The 21,045-nt window shown below is 41.2% G+C and overlaps 1 protein-coding gene and 1 long non-coding RNA gene across 2 annotated transcripts in view; one reads left to right on the top strand and one right to left on the bottom strand.

The window, feature by feature from the left end:
* Positions 1 to 21,045, bottom strand: part of Tacr3 (tachykinin receptor 3) — a 71,383-nt gene that overhangs the window by 10,230 nt on the left and 40,108 nt on the right. The window lies entirely within an intron of this gene.
* Positions 6,764 to 13,018, top strand: LOC104874520. Its single transcript, XR_783760.1, has 3 exons — positions 6,764 to 6,916; positions 9,479 to 9,595; positions 12,982 to 13,018. It is a non-coding gene; the product is annotated as an uncharacterized LOC104874520 (long non-coding RNA).

Raw genomic sequence — 21,045 nt, 5'->3', positions numbered from 1 at the left:
GTCAGTAGTAATGCGAATGAGCTATCGGTACCTTGTCCTTATGTATCAAAGGGGGAAAAATCTTTGAGTTTCGTATCCTGTGCAGGTTAGACTGCAGTGGCCATGGTTGTTCTTATCTTGTCACATTCAGTTAGAGTATGATGGATGATTTTTAAGGTCTAGGTTATGAAAGAATCAGTCTGGGAAATTAAATAAAATGCTGCCAACTGTTAAAAAAAAAAAACCTAGGAGTCATATTCTTGATGCAGGGTTTATTCTGTGATAGGAAACTTCTTGCTTGCTGTAGACTCTCCTCAGAGCACACCATGTGAAGCACTACACCTGGACCATTTCCACCGCCTCCCTGCATCCTTTCCCTGCACAGGTCTCTGACCTGGGCATTGCGTTTCCTGAAGGGAAAGGCTCCCAGCTGCCCATTTCAGCCACAAATAATCGAGCTAAAAACATATTCTCGTGTGTGTTAGAGAGAAAGTTAATGACGATCATGCAAATGTAAAATTTCCTGAGCTATTTAAGTTTGGTTTCGGTACTTCATTTTGAACACTGCTTGAGAACTTCAGCTCTCAGTGAGAAATAAGAACATACCCTGTGGAGCCAGCAGGGTGGGTCAGAGGGTGCGCCGGATTTGGGCAGCATGGTCCGGATGAGGTGAGAATACAAGAACATTATGTGAATGTCAGCGCAAAATTGGACATTATGGCCAAACCCAACATATACACCCAGTTAACATTCGTCTACAGTAATGCCTAGGAGAAATCACAGGAAGCACACGTGGAAAAAACCTGTATATGCACATATGCAGATACAGGAACTATGTGGGCAGGTGTGTTGTGTTGTGTTTGTAATTCACTTCTTTATATGTCATTAGTCACATTTTATTTTAAACATCATTCATGGCTCTACTGAAATCTTTTTTTTATAAAACTTTAGGTTTATGATGAACTCAAACCAAAGAAAGGGATGTAGCCACAAAAACGAAGAGAAGAGGCAGGGCATTAAAAATGGGAATACACTGACTGACATACAGGGAACAGAGACTGAGTTTATGTGATGATGAAAATAAATTATGGATAACTTACAGAGGTATGTTGCAGCCTGATTTTTTTTTTGTACCAGGGATCAAACTCGGGTCCTTGTGCTTGTGAGGGAGGCAGCCTGAATTTTGTATCTCTAGATTTTATATGTTGAATTCCCCAAATCCAGTACCTTGGAGTATGATAGTATCTGATTACACAGCCTTTAAAGCGGTTGCCTCTACACCAGTATGACTGGTGCCCTTCTAAGAAGAAGAGGTTAGGACGCAGGCACCCAGAGGGAAGATGTCATGCAGACTTGTGGAGAAGACACCCCCTGTACCCAGCAGAGCTGCCCAAGAAGGAAACAACATTGCTGCCACTTTTTCTTGGGTTTCTAGCTTCCAGAGTTGTTAGAAAGTAAGATTTTGTCATCTGTACCACCAAGCTCATGGTACTGTGCTGTACCAGCAAATCAGTACAAACTTAATATTGGCTCAGGAGCTATAACCAATATTATAAAAAGCAAAGGAGACTTTGGACCTGGATAACTGGAACAGACAGAATGAAGTTTGAAACGGAAGACAAACTCAGGTTGCCTTGAAAGGACTCTTGGTGTAAAGATGTAGTTTACAGTTCTAGTGAGGTCTCAGAAGGAAAGGAAGAGATCAGGAGAGATGCGCATATGTGATCATGAACAGAACAGCGACAGGAATATGAGCATGGAAGAGGCTCTACGTGATCTCACTTGGAATGCAGACGATGTTACTGGGCTCTGTAGTGGAGACAATTCTTGTAAAGTGACTCAGAACCTTGGTCAAATTGTGTTCTAGTGTTTTGCAGAAGTAGAACTCATCAGGCAGGAACTTGGATATTTACTGAGGAGATTTCCACACCAGGTGTGGATGGCGTGGCCTGGTTTCTCTTCGCTGCTGTGGTCAAACGCAAGAGGACAGAGATAAACAGAAGGAGGCGCTGAACACAGAGCAGCCAGTACGTGGAGGTGATTCCCAGACGGTCGGAATTGAAAAGAACTAGAAAGGATGCTCTGGAGCCAACTCTAAGGGGTGGCTGGGCCACCATTTGATGCAGAGATTGCAGACCTTGACTTGTGGGTCTTCAATCAAGGAAGTCAGCAGAAGGCCGAAGGAGAGGAGATTATGCAGCGAAAATCTGTCAGTTTTGAATTGAAGCTGACAGAGGGGATACAATCAAGAGCAGTGATCACATTTTTAGGATTCCATAAGGTCAGGCCACCAGAGGTCTCTGGGTGCATACATTACCCTTCAAAGAAAGGGAGAAAGATCCCCAAAGAAGTTCAGAGATTGGCAAAGTTGCTGGTGTCACCATGAGGATAGGGTGCGGGGGTGCAGGGATGTCTGCTCCCCAGGCACAGAGGGTTAAAGGTGCTTTTGGGGCCAAGGGAGTGGGGCTCCTGGCATACTAAAGAGAGCGGCTTTCACACATGCACACCGAATGGGCCCTGTTCTGTAGGGTTCAGACTGGCTCGTGACCCACGATCTGTTCTCTTCCTGAAATCCCCTCTGGGAGTGGGAATGTCCAGCCCGTGCCTTTGCTACCACTGTAGCCTGGGCACAGTTGAAGTGTCCAACTTCCCAGGCTCACAGCTTGAAAAGAATTTCATCGCGAGACAAATCTTACCTGGAGTCTCACCCATTCCTCAGATAAATGATAATATAAAGGAGGTTTTAAACTTAGGGTCAACAACAGAATGGGCAAAGACTCTGGGATGATTCAGATGGGGTGAGTGCGTTTTGTAGGCGAGAGTCATAATTTGGGGGAAAGTTTGCCTCCCCTGCAAATGTGTGTATTGAGGTCCCAATCCCCAGGCCCTTCATGGGACTGTGTTTGCACAGAGCCTTGAGAGAGGCGATTGAATTCGTTATGATGATATCACCAGTGTGGGCACCGACCGAACATGAGGAAGAGATTAGTGCACCGATTTGGGGAGTGCAGGACACGTGAAGATACAAAGCCGTGGCCCTCTATGGGTCTCAGAAGCAGCCACTCCTGGGTCTCAGACTTCTAGTCTTCTGAACTGTGAGAAAACAAGTATTTTGTTGTTTATGGTACACAGCCTGAGATGTTTTGGTGTGGCAACCTCCGCAGAAGTCTCAAGTACAATGTCTGAGTTGCCGAGGACGGTACATTGGATAGCTTCATTCCAGCGAGAAGAAAGCAGAGGTCTACAGAATCAGAGATCTCTAGGGTGGCTTCAGATCGCCTTTTCACGGCTACCAGGGCTAAGGGAGAGGCCAGGACGCGCACTTCCTTCCTGCAGCCTCTCTTAGATCCTTCCTCCCTCACTCTGGCTCCCACACTCATTTCCTTGCAGTAGGAGGAATCCAGAGGACCAAGTACGCTTGCTTTCTGAGTGCAGCCACAGCTTCCGCCTTGGTTTTATGCAACTCAGAAATCTCACTGAACCTGTCACTTGGCCTTAGCTTGACAAGAACAAAGGACTACTTAGTATCACATTTAGCTATTTATCTTTCAAGGGCCAGAGATGATTCAACTTTTGTTTTTAGAGGAAGAGAATTAAAATAGAAAATAGACAGGAAACTTCCATGTTAAAAAAAATAATAAAAATGGACTTATTTGCCAACAGTTAGGGACCCAAATAATCAAGACCAAGTTCATCGATAATTTTGGATGAAATTCCCATGTACTATAAATATTGGAGCTGATTTTCTTGAGCCTTCTCTTGCATTAGAAAAGGAAATTATGTCAAATATGATTTAAAAATGTTGTCTACTTTACAGATATATTTGGCAAATTAATACAAAAATGCAACCAAGGCATACTGTTTGCCACAGGCACAAAAACAACACAAAAATGCCCATTCATGATAGAGTACAAGAGGCAATCTTGTAATAAGAATGGGAGTTAGAGACTGTTGATCAGATCTCTGCTTTTGCATATAGAGAGATGGGCTAGTTGGTTACATTCTAAGTTGACAACATAGAGAGCAATTCCTTCACCTGCATCTCAGCTTTATTCTGCAAATTCTGGAAGGCATGGCAGCATTTTCATCCTGTGATCTATTCTAGGACTTTCTCATTCTGCCTTTCAAACATGTTTCCCTTTCATTACCTTACTACCTCCCCAAGGCCAATTTCTGTCAACACTGATTCTCCCCTGCTTTTACCTGCTCAGCGCACATGGGCTTCACTCTGCATCAGCCCAGGGGTCCAGGAACTCATTTCCAGAATCACAAAAGAAAATAACCCTCACAGTGTGCACTCTGAAAGAGACCTGGCCAGAAATCAGTGCTGTTCGATGATTCCTTGGAGTTGTGTCCATCTTTGATCTTAGTGAAAGGCTTAAGGATTTTGATATTTATTTTAAAAACTTTCAAATTCGTGAGCTCATTGAATTTTTATGACAGATCTTTGACCATGGCAGTAAGTCTCCAGTTTATGAATGAAGGACTTAAGGCTAAAGAGGTGCAGTGATTTGACAAGATCTCAGGGGCAAATTCAATGCTAAGATTACCGGGTCGCTTTAATTCTTCATTAGCAAGACTTTACTTTGAATAAACCCAACTTCTCAAGACCCTTAGAAAGAGTGATTGCTTCTTTCCTCCCTTTTCATGCCCAGGGGTTGCTTACTTGGAAGAGAAGTCACAGAATCTTACTCCTGTGAGGAACAGGCTATAATGTGAGATGAAAGCTTCTCTTCAAGAAAGAAAAGAATGAGGAAAGTAATTGGAACGGTGGAGTGGGCAGCTCGAAGTCAATGGAGACTCAGTATCTCCAGTGTTCTGTGTGCTCACATGGTACAGCCCCCTTCCACGTTCTTTATTTATGTAGAGCACAGGTGAAAAGCAATGGACCAGAGGTATAAACCCTCGACAGCTCATGTATCTCTTGCACTTGGAAACCACACAGAAGATGTGGAAAGCACTGTTTTCAGTCCCAAATAAACATCAACTCATAGGGTTTAAAGCCTTTGAAATTCACGAAAGGGGAGAATTCAAGAAGATTTCTGCCTCAGGGACCTCATCGGGAGGAGAGCACAACACTGGCATCACGGCATTGCATCATCTCCTGCCTCCCTGGCCTAGGAGTTGCAAGGAGAGATCCGTCAATTTGAAACCATGACTGGTGAATGCATGCGCTAACCTATGGCGCGATTGCTGCAGTGGGCTGTTTGTTACCATCGAAAGCTCTAAAAGGTTGACCATCACTGAGCTAGGCCGACAGCCTTTTCTGGAACCACAGATACCTTGTGTTCTGTGCTGATCTATGTAGTCCTTTTTAAAACACAGTGTCATTATCATATTGTGGTCTGAAATGCTGAGTAGGCTAGTATCTTAGGATGCTTTTACAGCTGGCTTTTTAGGCTCTTTGAAACAGCATGAATCTAGAATATTTAAGATATTCTATCCTTACTGAATCTAGTAGAAAATTGGAACGGTCACAAAAGTGAACATATTCCTCTGCAACCTCTAGGGAACTAAGATGGGATGGTGCATAACTGTTGTTTTTGTCCATATTTTTACTTATAGGAAGTAAATCTCCATGATCTGCACATGTTTACTCCAAGGCCTGGAATCCCTTAAGCCCATTTCTTTGTGTAGAAAATACTCTGCCCTTTGCTGTGGATAGCACCTCAAGTCCACCTTCTGAATCCATCCTTTACTTCTTTTGGCAGTGTGTTAAATACATGCAAATTAGATTTAGCATGGCACACTTATATTCCACAGCTACATACTTGGAATCATCATGTAGGTTTCTGCTTCCTTCAGTGCAGATCAGGGCACATGCATTATTTGTCTTCGTTTCCCTAGAATGCAGCACAGTTCCTGACCTTCAGTAAATATCTCTTAATTAAGTCTATCTGATTTCCCCATTCATTTTATGAACACTTTAATTGCAAGAAGCATGATTTATTTATCTCTATCTTACCAGTGTTTATCCCTGTCATGAGCATAATAGGAATCAAAACTATTTTTTTAAATTAAAAAAACACTTTAAAGTGTTTTACATCTAAATTAAAATAACCTTTATGATCTTTGCCTTTGGTGTTCAGCAGGTTGTTTGGAAAGAACAGCTATTTGATGGATGTGATAACACATCTTTAAATAAAGCAATCATTTTTGCTCATTTTATTGTATCCTTACATTACAAATGCTCTCCTAGAATGCCATTTTTTCTAAAGAAACCAAGATCCCAGACTCTAGAAATACAGTGAAGAATTAAAGAAATCTATTTGCATTCTATATATGATTAAAGATACAGTAATCAAAGTCATAAACATTTGCTAAAAATATGATAGATTCTCTGGAGAAAAATACGTATCCAGATTGTGGAATGCTATGGATAAGCTCTTCCCTGAAACCTAGAGAATGTCTGGGCTATGGGTGACAGTCACATCTTTCCAGGCCTTGAGACCAGTGTGACTGATTGACTGAAGGCTGGGAAGTCGAGGAAGGCTGGTGGGCTTAGGCAACAGCAGTGAGCACACGTCACTGGGACATAGTGTATGCGTGACAAACAGATTATGCAGAAGGAGGTTGGAGAATAGGATGTAGCATGGTCTTGTAAGGTCTTGAGCACTGCTTTCAGGATTTAAAATTTACTTCTTAAGTGTATTGGAAAACCACCGAAATTTATAAACAGATTCTATAAACTAATTTCATTAAAAATCCTCTTGGCTGTGAGTGGAGAATGAATTTGAGGAGAACAAGTGCAGAGCTGGGAAGCCATTGAGGGGCTGTTGTCATGGTTGTGAGAGGATCTTGGAGAAGCTGTCACAATGGAGTCGGAAGGAAGAGTGAGGTGGGAGACAGTTCTAGGGCACAGAGTCACAGGAGCCTAGTGGTGGAGAGAGTGATGGGTAGTGGAGAGGGAATGCTCAAGACTGACTCTTTTCTGAAGGTAATATCTGGGGCAGTGAAAATGCCATTCACTGACGTTTGAATGAGTGCAGGAAGAGCCTGTTTTCATGACAGATCTCAAAGGTCAGCTTTCTGCACTAGAACTTAGAAATGTTTGAGAAATCATCAAGCAAAGATGGCAAGAATTCAGCTGATTATATAAACTTACAGCTCCTGGAAGAAGTACAGACTTAACAACCTATTCTGACCTCAGGATTAGTGAGGGGCAGGTGATATTTAATGTCGTGAGAATAAAATAAATTACTCAACAAACAAAGAGTGAAAAATAGCCCAGACCAAGCCATGAGTGATTCAGATATTTTGAAGTCAGATAGGAAGGAACAAAGTTTTGATGAGAAAATTATTAGAATGTGGTTAGAAAAGTCAAAAGAGGAACACTGCCCCGCCTTAGAAGGAAGGATTGCCAATCCCAAATTTTAGCAAAACAAGAAATTGCAGTTACCACGAAGACTAAAGATAAGCAATGACTTGAATAAAATCATTTTTGGTGGAGGAAAAATCCAAATGGAAAGGATTACAGCACAGATGAGAGTGAAAAGAAATGCATAAGACTCTTAGTTATTTTGGCTGGTTATGCTAGAGGGATATTGGGTCAGGGAAGAGATTGGAAATCAAAGACAATTGTATTCTCTTTGAAGGCCATTGAAATCACCCTGTAGATGACAGAGTACAGCTGAAGGCTCATGGTTTCCAAGAGAGTAGGAGTGAAAGGCACCTCCAGATTCAGGCCTTTTCTCACTGCGCTGTGACAGAGGGAAGTGGATAGAGGGTGTATGCATGTTGATCTGTGGATAATGCTGTGGGAAATCACAGAAATTTAATCTAATGCTCAGTGCTCTGTATGCCTAGGAATGTTTGTGGAATAAATGCATTAATAAGGTACGAGACAACACCATCAGCTAAATTGGTGCAGAATTGACTGTATTGGAAGGCAATGTGTTCTCCCCCGGGGCATATGTTTTTCAATGAAAATGAAGCTGCATACTGAGAGACTGGGCTGCTTTTAGGAGACCAAAAATACAAAGCATTTAATAAGGAACCCCCAGTGGATATTACAGCATAAGCTTCACTATCCCATTTTGTTGATTTTTTAATATGCTACTAATGGAGAAAGCTAAAGACTTGCATGCATTATTTACTGCATTCTATTTCGCCAGTGCCCACAAAGCTATTTGCATTCACCAACTTCCTTTTGTAGAAAGTGATATTATGTCAATGTAATCTTCTTACACTCCATGGTACATACATTTTTCCTCAGTGTTCACAACCTAAAAGGAAAGGGCTTTTTAGTGTAGTAAGTCAGAAAGGGACAACGATATAGACATATATTTAGTTCCAGAAGACTACTTATCAAAAGAGAGTAATGAAGAGCTATACACCTGTAAAAGCAGCAGTAATGTACAAATGCTTATCTCCTAAGGCAGAAGGGAAACTAAAATTTGTGAAGGACTTGCTACGGTGAGGCACCGGGCTATGTGGTATATGCTCGTTTACAATCAAATGGGTCTGTGTGGGTGAGAGGTGCAATCCAATGTCTAACACAAGCATTTCTCTTGGAACAGGGATATCAAGAAGTAGAGGAGGAGGATTCGGGAGCAAAGGGCAAATACAAGCTTTTTTCTACACAGTTAAACTGGTTACTGTGAACAAATCCACCTGTTAGTAAGACCGATCTAAGATGCTACATATTTTTTCCCTTATTGAGTATTAGGTGTTTTGTATATTGTTTTGTGATTTGATATATTTCTCCACTTCTCAAGTGGACATACTGGGGTTTTAAACTGAGAAATCAAATAGTTGCAAGATTTCTTTCTCATCACATAATTTAGGGGATCTTATTGTTTGTGTTCTACTGCCAAACAGCAGCTAGGGTGACTTTTGAAAAAATATATAAAATAATTACCCTCCACTTAAAAGGTTTTTCTATAGTATCTGGAAGGAGGCTTTCTCCACAGAGCCATTCCAGGCAAGCCACGAAGTCTCCACTGCAAAGCAGTGAATTGCAAGATCAGGCATTGCAGTCAAAAGGGTCTGGTTTAAATCTAGGCCCTGTTAATAATTAGTTATGCATGCCTGGGAAAATTAAACTTTCTGAACATCAACGATCTTATTAGTAGAGGCAAGAACATTCCTCACCTGGGATTGTGAGGATTAAATGAGAATGTAAGTGTTAGGTTCCGAGACACCTAGGACATGATGAGATATTCATTTTTCCCTTATTTCCATGATAATACTACTTTATAGGAATATTTGAAATGATTTATCCATGGCCTAAACTGATTGTGGGTGTGGGAGAGGGAAAACTGAATGCTGAGGGCCTAGTAATGGTTTTCAATTATGTTATAGAAGGTACACAGCCAATGAGAGTTTCAAAAGCAGCTCCTCCTTTGCCCTTCTTCCTGTAGGCCTAGGTGTGCCCAGAAGTGAGAGGTGCAGCAGGTGACATCAAAACCATTTTTTTGTCACAACTTAAAAACTAAGGAGCCAGGCATTCCCAAAGCCTTCACTGCTTTCCTCTCTGTTTATTTCCATAAAATAATAGATGGCAGATACTCCTTGAGAAGCTTTCCTACGGAAAACAATTATTATGATGATTAGCAGAGGAAGAAAAGAACAAATGTTCTGTTCTTGATTTGTCCCAGCCTTATTGGAAAATCAGGTAAGTGAAACTTCCTTAATAAAATATGAATTAAATAATAAAAAAATACATGTTTTTAAAAAGCCAAAAAGTACAGCGACTGTAATGGCCATTCAATTGTTCACTGTGATATAAAGTTAATCCAAGGAATATATTCCCAATATCTTTTTGTTTTCATTTAAGACTTCAATTTGTACTGACTTGTGAAGTTCACTGAGGCAAAAAAATTAACCTGTCTACATATCAACCCTTTTAGGTAATATTTTCAGAGAAAGGGTAATACCTTCTGCTTTGACAAGTGCAGAAATATATTTTATAACATTACATTCAAGCTCTTCCAACATAATGTTAGGGAAATAAGATGTTCCAGAAAAGAAAGTTAAATGCTATAATTCACACAGATCAGTAATGTCAGAATTTAGGAGACATGTGCTAGAAAAAAACTCCTGTGCAGGATATCGAGTAATTTTAAGTTACAAGAAAAAAATTAACCCAGGTTTATCAGTCAGCACACCACATAAAAGATAGAGCCAAAGAAAAATGACAGGACATATTTTAGAAAATGTTTCCATTAAAAGGGTATTTCCATTAAAAAAACTTAGGAGTTCCTGCTCCCATTAATGGCAGAATAGCAAGTATATATTGAGATTATACTTGAGAAGGAGGATCCAAGGGTCTGGAACCCAGGTAGCCTGTGTGCAAAGACCTTGAAAAGCCAGGAATGGAGGGAAGTGGAGGAAGTGTGAGGAGACACCCAGACAGGGAACTTAGCTAACAGTTTGTGCCCAGTTGAACCCCAAGGCGCCATATTGAAATGCATTCCAGTCCAGTCCTGGGAATTCTTCAGATATAGTGGATGCTGGTTTGGGTGGTATCAGAGAGCTCCAAATAAGGGGCCACTGACTCTAATTCAAAGGCAAGGGAAGATGAGAGATGGGACTGCAGTAAGCAGGATTTGCTGGATCATCCTGTCCTCAAATTGGAGGACACCTACAACTCCCTTGGAACAATGCTTCAAAATGAATATGTTAACACTTCTCCTTATACTTAAAATTCACATAACTATTGAAGATATACTCCTAAGTGAAATAAATAAGTCACACATGTGTAAATACCGAATAGTTTCCCTGGTATGAATAATCTGCAACAATGCATAAGATTCTAATAAGATTACTGACATTTAGAAATGGGAAGAAAGGAGCTAAAGGTGTAGGGAAGGTGGGATGAGTAGGGGAAGAGTAAAAAGGGAAAAGAAAAAAATGTGAGATAATGAAAAGATGAAAATAAAGTGTTTGTAGATAGGGAGGGGAGGAGGGGGTGAAGGGAGGGCAGAGGTAAGGGGAAAAAATGAGAATCAAGACTTGTCATGTAGAGGTACAAGATCCCAACAATAAATGTAACTATACTGTATCCCCAAAATGTACCAATAAACTCAATTAAAGCTGAAAAAAAATTCACATAAGTAAAACTGTAGATTTTTTTCTACTCGAAAGATACAGGCTGGTACTTTTATTGAACGAAAACAAGGTGTGTAAAGGTATACGTTTCAGGGAAATTAGAATCTGATCTCTGCTATGGAATCACACAATCACAGAGATTGTGCTTTCCTTTAAAAAGGGAGGGGAGCAACCGCTTCATGTGCTGAACTAGTTTCTTTTGCTTATTTTATGGCTGTCTTTTACTTTGTAATAAAAGTATATAGTGCCTCATCCATTTTTAAAATTTAATGACATTATCATAGCAAAATATTTCTGATTGTGCTTCCCATCTTATACCGTGACACATGAGGGAGGAGTGGGTAAAACCTTTCTCTTAGAATTACCTGCTTAAAGTTGCTGGAAGGCTAGGAACTCTCTGAGGAAGAGAGGAGAGCAATAGAAACAGCTGGGAGATGTAGGGTCTCCCTTTTGTTCTATTGTAGGTGATCCTCACATAAATGCAAGTTGACCTATGTATTGTCTCAGCACTGGATTTGGAGATCCCTAGGCAAAGGCCTTCCTGAAGAGCTCCCTGGTTTGGTAATGAAGCCTAGGAAATGCTTGTGAAATCCCTTGGGATGACAGAAGCCTGACTTGTATTTGCAATCAAATAAGTGAAAAAGTGACTTCTGGTTCTCCATCACCTTGTTGTAAAATTAAAACACTCTTCGTCAAAGGAAGATTGACTGAGGCTTACACACTTGTGACCCCCACTCACGAGTTATCGATTTCTGCCTAGATGCTTTATGTATGAAAGGAATTATTTCATATTTGGCCTTCTGCCTTTTACTCGGAGTAGGTAGCACTTGAAGGACCTGTCATTTATTTGAATGAATACCCAACTTTCAGTTTCTTTAGAAAAGCACCTGCTGTTCTGTGTGCTGTTTTCAGTTATTTTAGGGCAGTTTTATCCTTGGCAGGTTCACTCTGCAAAGATTTATGCATTCCTTTGGGTCTCAGAGGAAATCATTCTCCTGATCTGGGCTTACACGGCTACAGCAAGAGGCTTTAGACATTTCTATTTCAGAGCTTCGAGTAAGGCTGCCACTTCTTGTCGGAGAAGGATGAAGCAACAAGGCAAAAGTAATCTGAGGATAATACCTGAGAATCAAAAAGCACAGACTAATCACGATGTGTTATTCCACAGATGCTAAAGATTGCAAAATAAACACAGATTAAAACAGGTTTGCGGCCCAGTGGTTCTGCCGCCTGTCTCGCAAGCCCAAAGACCCCAGTTCTAGCTCCAGAGCCATGGAAAAAAAGAAAGAAAAACAGGTTTGGGAAGCATAGGAATAATTTGACAAAGCCATAAACTCGGAAATACACTGAGTAAGTCCTATAGATATACAAAGAGCTACAGCATTTTAGAAATCTAATACCCAAGCAAGGTTGTAGAGGAAAACCTCTGACTTCTTCGCGGAAATAAGACGTCAAAATAGTACAGAGACAATAGCACAAAAGGCCTACAGTAATAATTGTAATCATAGGGATAGAGTACAGGTACAACACGGTGAACAGAGAAGTACAATGTTTATATTTATGACCCTCTTCTAACTTGAAGGAGCAAAAGAAGGGGCTGTGAAGAATATTTGGTTTTCTGAGCAGAGTGATGAACAGATTCCTAGACAAGAGCTCCAAATTCTGAATTACTGAGCTATAGAACTGTGCTGTGGTTCTGATCGGAAGAAGGGTACTAAATGTGTCTTTGAAAGCGTGGGTGAATGGTCTTTCTGGAGCAGAGAATGGCTCAAGGCAGAGCAGCCAGAGGAAAAGCTGAAGGGGAGGAAGACGGGAGAGGGAGAGGGACACTTCTCACTTCCTGGCAACGGACTAAAGCCAGTACTGAAAGGGACTTTATGCTGTGGGAAGAAAGTTCTCCTTTCGGATGAATCTGCCAAATCCTCAGTAAAATTTACATTTTCCGTTCAGGTCACCTGAAATTTGACAGCACGACGCACATGAAGTTAGTTTCAACCTGGGATAGGTGACTGACTACACGAAAGCATCCGATGACTAGGAATTGGACCAAATCAGCAGCGGGATAAAAGTCATTTCTGGAGCGCAGAGGGGGAGGGAGATGCCGTGGTCCCGCACGAGAGACTGTGATTTTCTCCTCTTGCAAAGACTGTAGGGGTGGGACGGGGAGAGCAGGTGGACAGGAACTGTTTTCCCTAAAGTAGGGGTGGAGAAAGAGAAGCGGAAGAGAAAGCGAATCTGTGTGATTAGGCACGAGAAGAAGGGGAGGAGCTTCAAGTGCTAACAGCAGCAAAACAGTTTCCTCACTTTGACCTCAGATACAGAAGAGCACTGCCAGGCCGATGGGAGGAGTCTGTGCCTTCCTCCCTCTCCACGGCTGTCTTTCTAACAGAGCAGAGGCTCTGGCTTCCTAACTGAGCCAGGCTCAGTGAGGTGACTGGGACAAATGGGATCGATTTCTAAAAACCTTAGTCTCTCTGCTGGCTGAATTGAATTGCTCCCCACTCCCCAAAGTCCGTATGTCAAAATCCTGGCCAGATTGTCACTGAATTTGGAGACAGAGCCTTGAAAGAGGTGAATCTGAAGCTAAAGTAAGGACTTGATCTGTACTCTGATCCTGGCGCCCGGTGCTCACGGTAGATCAGCATGTGCACAGACACAGAGCGAAGAGCTGGTGAAGATGTCAGAGGACACCGTCTAGAGACACAGGGCGAGGCTTCAGAAATCTGCCCCGTGATGCCTGGATCTTGGGCTCCAGAACCGAGGGAAATTAAATTTCTGTTGTTTAGGCCACCCAGTCGGTGACCCTGTGGTATAGCTGCTCTCACAGATGAGTGCATTCTTTTTACACCTTCCTGGCCGACTATATCACCCACACATCGAATCCTACAGGGCAGGTGTTAGGAAAGGTAACCGAGGTCATCGGGAGCCCAGTGCGCCCATGTGGGTAGCTCGCTAGCTGACCTTGGGCACCTTTTACCAAGGGCTTCCGCTGAGATGGCCCTGGCACAGTCAGTCTTGTTTCTTGCTACCCACCAAAGGGACGTGAAGGCAAACAACCTGTTCTTCACGTACTCTTTGGGTTTTGTGGAAAGGATTTCTGGGTTTAGGGGAGAGATTTTATGCTGGTGTCACAAGCTGAAGGCCTGGGGCAGAATGAGAGCTTGTGGAAATATTTGCTAGGCTATCAGAAACACCACGGACATTTGCAAGACTTAAACTTAACTGTAGCCCTTTTGCCACTCTGTCATTCTTTTAAAGGACCCCTCTATTATTTTACTTGGCAAGCAGTTTATCTTTGATGTTGCTAAACTACAGACCTGCAAATACTGAAGTGGTTTTCCCAGCTATGAAAGAAAGTAGCTGTGGGTTTTGTTTTGTTGTTGTTTTCAGTATAGTTGAATACTAAGGAAAGCTGTATTTTTATGATGAATAATATATGTGTGATATAAACTTTATATTGACTGTAAGTTTTGTTTCACTGGGATAATGTCTGAAGAATCTATAAAATATGGAGACTTCTGTATATTATTGTAACTGTGTCAGGTCTAAGAAATATTCTACTTAATGAAATATTTAGTGAAATATGGAGTGCTTTCAAGAACAGTTTAATCCATTTATCAGTAAGTAGACCTAGACCTCATTTTTAGCCCCGAGAGTAAAAGGCACTGAGGACATTCACTTTTTCTTGAAAATTTAGCCTAAAATCTTTCTTTTGTGCATTCTGAGACTGAGGGCAGAGTAGCAGGTTACAATTTAGGACCAAATTCCAGAGTTTTTCTCCCTCTTTTAATAATGTTGAGCTTGAATAAGTCACATCATATAGCAGCGTACTTTCTTAGGTATAAAATGAGATGATAGCTGATACATAAAGCCCCATCAATCCATCCATCCATCCACCCACCCATCCATCCATCCATCCATCCACCCATCCATCCACCCATCCACCCACCCACCCATCCACCCATCCACCCATCCACCCATCCACCCATCCACCCACCCACCCATCCACCCAGGATCATGCCAGGCACAGAGGATATAGGAGCAGCACCCATTGCTTGCTCAGTATTCTGAAACAGATCCAGGAACCTCTTGTGACAGAGTGCCTCAATTTTCCTAGAAACACCACAAGCCTTATTTGAATTTATTATTATTATTTTTTTCTGAGACAAGTTCTCTCCATGTAGTTCAGGCTGCTCTCGATCTCACTATGTAGACCAGGCTGGCCCTGAACTCAGTGTTCCTCCTGCCTCAGCCTTCTCAGTGTTGGGATTATAGGGCCACTACACAATAGATTATTTATTTCCTCATCATTTTGGGTTCTAAACCAGATTCCTTCACTCCCTTGACATAGTAATTTCAAGGAAATTAAGTGCTCTAAGCCTTGGTTACATTATCAATTGGTTAAGTCTAATATTACAGTGTTAATAAGGTACAAATCAGATAATGTATGTGAGCCAAAGTGCTTAGGCATATTTTCTCACAATAAATACAAGGGTTTAAAGAGGAAACATTGACCATTTAAAGGAAAAGCATCAAACTTTGTAATCCTTGCTTAGAAGTGAATAGAGTAACACATAGTGTACAGGTCAGTTTATTTAATATGAATTTAAATGAAATAATGGCTATCGCTGGCCAAGCCACATGAAAATAGACAGATGATTTTTGAGCTTTTTGGCTTGTCTTAATTATCCTATAAATTATATGGATTTGCTCTGTTTTATGACCGAATATTTCCCCATACTTAGTTGAATTTTTTTTTTAGAATAAATATTGTCTCAAAGTAGAAGTTAGAGAGCACATACGAGTCATTCCCGACAGTCTGTCACTCTGCAGAGCCAACAGCCACAAATGCATCTCCCGCTGATAGGGTCAGAAGCTAAAAGGCTGCACACGATGACTGATACAAGCATATAATTACGATGCCCCATTAAATGGAAACAGAGGAAGGCAAGTGGCATCAACCTGCTTGCTTTTGAGGACACAAAAATAACTACATGAGCAGTCAGCTATTGACTCATCTTTTTCAAAGGATATTTTGTTAACCTGTCACTAACTGGCAACCTCTGGCCAAGAGGAATAACGCTATCATTCAATTTTCTGCATTGATTGAAACCTTCCTTCTACTAAATTAAAAGCAAAAGGCAAAGGTAATGCAATAAACGGAAATAGAAGCCTACAGTTTGGCCACATGGGCCCCCCCCAGTCTTCTGCTGGCTCTGGGAGGTCAGCAGAATGGGGATTGCTGGAAGGGGCTGCAGTAGAGGGCAGAGGCTTTGGTGCTCAGATGCCCGGGAGTAGGGGCACATGCTTTCGTGAGAGCGATGTCACTCTGAGGGTGGGATGGGACGTTCCTCCTGCGGATGCTGCCAGTCAGAGAACGGTGGGGCAGTGTGAACCTGTGCTCACGCAGTCCAAGAGCTGCTATTGTCACCGGCACAGGGTGGATCGAGATGAACATTTCTACCCTGCTGCTCTCTTCCAAAGTGAATTCCTCTTCATCCAAACGTCACCGGGTATCCTCACAAGCTCTCGGTTCCCTGTCAATAGCATCTTGTTTTCCCAGCAACTGACTCCCAAAACACAGTCTCTCCATTACCCTTCTCTCAGTCTCCACCTCCAAACGGTCACCAAACTCTGACATTGATTGTTGAAGCCTCTCATACTGGGACCTTTCCATTTCCCATTTCACTTTTGCCTTCTCCACTTACAACTTTCTTACGGGCCTCCAAAGAAAAGTAATTTTTTTCTTGCCTAACCCAACAAATTATTGTGAATGTGAAATAAAACAGTGCCTAGATTGCTAGAAAAGTGTATGACATTGAGGATTTTTCACCATAGATTTTGAGCTACTTTCATATTTCATTTACATAGATGTCATGAGAATTAAATAATTTACAAGTATACGTGGAAGTCAATTGCAAACTACGATTCACTAGAGAAAGTAGCTCAGTACTATGTTTAAAAAGACAAATGGGCAAGTAGATACCTCTTTCCTTTTTCCCCACATGATGCCTTCTCACCTTCACAATCCAGGCACATATGTTCACAGTACAATGCCTAAAACAACAGATAACATTTGCTGGGAACGCTCAGTGCTCAATGTGTATTGTCTCATTTAATTCCCACACAACTGCATCAGTGTGTGTTTTATTTTCACTTCATAGAACTAAGCTCTCTTAGTTGTATTACCCAAGCTATGTGCCAGAGCCAGTGATTTTGTTTTGTTTTGTTTTGTTTTTGGCACCGGGGATCGAACTCAGGTCTTTGTGCTTTCAAGGCAGGGGGCAGAACCACTGAGCTAAATCCCCAGCCCGAGAGCCGGTGTTTGAACTTGACACAATAATCGTAAGCTTCTGTACTTGGCACGATAGTCTACTGTTTAGGAGCAATTTAAATAATGCCATTCATTTCCCACCCACCAATCCACTCCTTAATTTCTCTATTAAGTAGTCATTATCCAAGTCACTCAAATTTAAAAAAATCCAATCTCATAAATAAAATAATCTGAAGTATAAAAATGATTATAAATTTTAATGTAAAGTAAAGAAGCAAATATACCTGAGAAAATTCTGGGGAAAAAAGAGAAAATGTGTTGTGCTTGCTTTGGTAGCACAAGATGAGCGGCCTTGTCAGATAGTCATCTATCTATCTATCTATCTATCTATCTATCTATCTATGTATCTATCTATCTATCTATCTGTCATCTACCAAATGTCTATCTGAGCTTGATTAGTTACACCAATGTGATAATAATGTATGAACAGTCAGAAGTCTGATATATTATCAGAATGGAATTGAAAGCCTTTATTGAGTCCCAGGTACATTGAGAATATTAGACTACAGTAATGGTGAGGTTTTGAGTTACTGTTGGCAAAATGGATTTTGCAAAAAACAGTGAGGACCACACAAAAGCATTTAGAAAACAAGCCTGAAGTTGAATCCTGCAACTCAGACAAATAAACTTCAGGTGGATCTAACTAAGCTTAAACAAGGGAATGGCATTAATGGGAGAAAAAGAAAAAAATAGAAACAAAGTCTTTGTAGATAGGGAGGGGTAGAGGGGTTAAAGGGAGGGCAGGGGAATGGGGAAAAAATGAGGACCAAGATGGATTACATAAAGGTGCAAATTTCCAATGATGAATGTCATTATGTTGCGTACTGTACATGTACCAATTAAATTAATTAAAAAATAAAACCAGTGGACGAGTGCTATTAAACATAACCTATCCTTCTAGATTTTATAAAAGCTACCCAACTGATACAATTATCAGTTGTGTGTACCTATTCCCCCCCATGTGATCCATCTTGAAACATGGAGAATTACGGCAGTCATGAGATTCTGAGTGCTAAGATTCACTTTCCAGGCAGAAATCTGTGATGCCTGAACCTGCTTGTATCTTCCCTAAATCTGTAATTATAGGAGAAGTATTGATGGGTAATCCACAGAGAAATCTTTTTCAGCGGGTGTTAAGCATTCAAGGGTTATAGCTATTTCCTCCTTATAGTGCTTGTCTTTGTTAAGAAAAAGAAATAAACATTTCTATAGGACAAGTACGACTGGTAAACCAGAAGGAAACATGTAGAAACTTTCTTAGGCTTTTAATACTGATTTCCATCCACTGCCAGGGACAGAGAACAGGGAGAATATTTAATCAAAGGGTGCAGAGAAAATGCTTCTGGCAATCCATGTCCGAGAGGGGTGGGGAGCTTCCTCCGCGGGGAGGCTGTAGCGCAGGGAGAGTCCACAAATTTGGGTAGAGAGAGTGGGTAGCTATTGTTCTTAAGTTTCATTGTTTCCATGTTGATAATATTATTCAGGCCATCAGAGGTCTCAGGTGTTGTATGATGTGGTTTTGTTTTTAGTTCCTTCCCTTCAAGCATTGAAGCTTTCAAAGAACCAACAGCATAATTTTCCATCTTTCTCTGTTGGGTTGAAGTATTGATCTAATTTCAGAAACATGCAAATCAGGCATTTTGTAGTGGCATTCAGTGATTCATTAGCTCAAACAGAAGCTTTTCTTAAAATATATGACTGAGGAATAATGGGTCAAATAACCATGACTTTCTGTATAAATTTCTTGCAATATTTATTATTTTCTTTTTAGAGAGGACAAAGTTTGATTCATGGGAGAAACCAAAGAAGCTATTTTTTAGTGCATCACTTTTACTGTCCTACAAAATGTAATATTAAGAAGTTTGGTTAATTCATATAAAAACATATATTTTAAAAAGAAAAGAAAATACATGAATGTTTAAAGGTTTTATGATTAATAATAATATGAATAACAGAAAGGGCATTATTAACAAACCACTTGGGGAAAGAAACATAGAAATGTGAGGGCCCGGATTGTGGAGGCACAGAGAGGAAAGAGGGACAGGAAGACGTCACTATGCGAGCTCAAACATTTCCACGACATATTAATGTCGCAAGTCTCCGTTATCTGGGTAATTTAAAGTCTTTCATCGAAATACAGGTAGTACAAGAGATGGACTGATTACCAGGAGAGTCAGAAAAGCTCCAGTCCACTCACAGAGCCAGCCTTTCAGCCGCTGATCGATGGCTGCACTAACTGTGCAGCTGTGCAGTGAGCTCGCTTTTAAAAAAATGTACACGTCCTCGGCCACTCTGAGGGCTACACCACAGTAACTGAAGGAAGACAAATGTCCAGCACACGTCCAGCTAACTAGCTAAGTGTGATGTAAATATTAACTCACAGAGAAGGAAATATGCAGGAAAACACTCACTTCAGCTTTGGTGGCCATTCTTCAAGTGTAAGAGTCTTAGTTTATAGGCTAAATCTGAAAAAGAACTCTTTCTTTTCCTGTGGTTGTTGCTGCTGCTGTTACTATGGATAAAAGCAGCCACAGGAAACTTGCCATTTATATTTCTTGTTGCAATTTATGCACAGGAAACTGTAGGGCCCTGAATACTAATATTATCCTTCATCTAACTCATCTGGATCACGTATCTTCATAAAATCTCCAGCCACCCAAACAAATTCTTACACAATTAAACAGAGAAAACTGAGGAATAAGGTCTGAATATCTGGACATAAGTTCTGCTTCCAACTTTAGGTTCCCCTTAGGTTTCTTACTGATATAGGTACACAATAGAACAATAAAAATGAAATGGATTAGCTGCCTGCTAGGAAAAAGGCACAACACTAGATGTCAGAAACACGGAATTTAAATGGCAAAGGTAATCACAACTAACATTCTGCACACTTCCTCAACTCGTGTCTACGTGAGGCAAGAACTCCTATGCAAATTTTTGACACCCTCGACCCTGCTCTTTGGCGTGAGCCTCGGGATGGAGGCTGTCGTGGCTGGCGGCCCGTGTGCTTGGTTTCCTAGCCCCTGACTCCGTCATCCTGTGTCGGCTTCTATCTGTGGATTTAGTCGCCATGACCACAGCACACATCCGCCCCGAAGGCAGGGCTCTGTGTGCTCTTGGAAACCTTGACCACATGGAGACCAGGCTCCTCCTCAGCACACGGAGTCTAATTCACCCCGGACTAGTACGACTCACCGACTCCTTCACCCGAGTAGCAAGGATGTCACACAACAGGAAAGCATTTTTCCTGGACATGCTTCGTTCCACGGCATTTCCACAATAGGAATTTTTAAGAAGTAACCTTTAATGACCTCTAATTAACCTTTAATAACTTTAATGAACCTCTAATGACCTTAAATTAACCTTTAATGGCCTCTCATGTAGTTGTTCTCATTTTTTCCTTCCATTCCCGATTTTAACACCACTTCTCATTCACAGAGACACATGTAGTAATTGTGATAATTGACTCCATTAACTGTGCTTTGGGTCCAGGGTGTGCACCTGTTAGTAGAATTTATTTTCTTCCCATCTTGTCAATCACTGGCCTTCTAGCATTGCCGTTCCAGGTAGCGCGAGACACCAGCAGGGGTTCACCTGTCTCAGTCACACATGTACTTTAGGACATATTTAATCATTGCCAAGGATCTTAAAATCGTTTCTGGGAGAATGGCATTGCACTT

The sequence above is a fragment of the Fukomys damarensis genome, unplaced genomic scaffold, assembly GCF_012274545.1.
Source record: "Fukomys damarensis isolate Sample0158 unplaced genomic scaffold, DMR_v1.0_HiC HiC_scaffold_25, whole genome shotgun sequence".
NCBI lineage: Eukaryota > Metazoa > Chordata > Mammalia > Rodentia > Bathyergidae > Fukomys > Fukomys damarensis.
This window is presented reverse-complemented; position numbering and strand designations above follow the sequence as displayed.